Here is a 1,035-nt window from a genome sequence, read left to right as displayed (position 1 = left end):
GGTGTGCTTTCTTTGAGATTTTATTTGAGATGGGTATACATGTGAAGAGGATCTTGGATTTCGGGGAAGGTAGGGTTTGATTCTCCCAAATGTACAGGCCTAGGGTGGAGCAGACACTTTATTTAGAAATTAGGATAAAGGGTCTAGATATTGGGTTTTCTTCTGTCCTGATTCTGATCTGAAATTAGAATAAATAACTCGGCCAATGGGCGAGAAATATAGTATCTGTTATGTACTGATTGTTTTTAGTTTACTATGAACAATATTATCATTTAAGTTCTTATTTTTTGAATATGCAACTATCATTTTCTGCTTATAGACATGGAGGAATTTCTCTTGAAGGTTCTTATAGTGGGCATGAACTATCTTGCTTGCTCGTTGCTGGTTGTATTGAACGGACAACAAAGGGCGCTATGCCTACATTATGGTGAATATTTAGTCCTATAGGTCTTGCTGTATTCAATGTCTCAATCCAATGGGCTTCCCTAGATTGATGGAATTTGGAAGTTTCATCTTCGGGCAAGTCAATTTCTATGCGCTCAATTGGGATTAGGGTGAGATCGTCTTTTAAATGGTCGTCAAGGTTGAAATGATTAGAAACAGGCTTGTCTTTCTTTAATTTGATATCTGACCTATGAGCATTAAAACGAGTTCGTAAATTATTCTTAGTTTCTCTTACATATTGTTTGGGACATTTCTTGCATGAAATTAAATATATTACATTCGAAAGTTCACGCGTTAGATGTTCCTGGATCGGGTATCTTTTATTCGTAGAGTTGCTTACAAAATTATGAGTTTCTGATATAAAGAGACATGGAGCACTCCTTAACACAACATGAACCTTTGTCACTCTTTTTAATAACAATGCTATCGTCTTTCTTAAGTAAGTTTAACGCTTCACGTTCCACACGTGTGAGATTAGGCTTTTCGTGTGTTATGGAAAGGTTCGCTGTTTGGCTATTCATACTCGCAAATGCTTTCAATATTTCAGGATGGATGGTGAGTAGTATAAGAGTATATAGATAGGGGGCACTT

This window comes from Lottia gigantea (genome assembly GCF_000327385.1).
Source record: "Lottia gigantea unplaced genomic scaffold LOTGIsca_32, whole genome shotgun sequence".
In the NCBI taxonomy this organism is placed as follows: domain Eukaryota; kingdom Metazoa; phylum Mollusca; class Gastropoda; family Lottiidae; genus Lottia; species Lottia gigantea.
The sequence above is the reverse complement of the archived record's forward strand: the minus strand, read 5'-3'. Positions refer to the sequence as shown.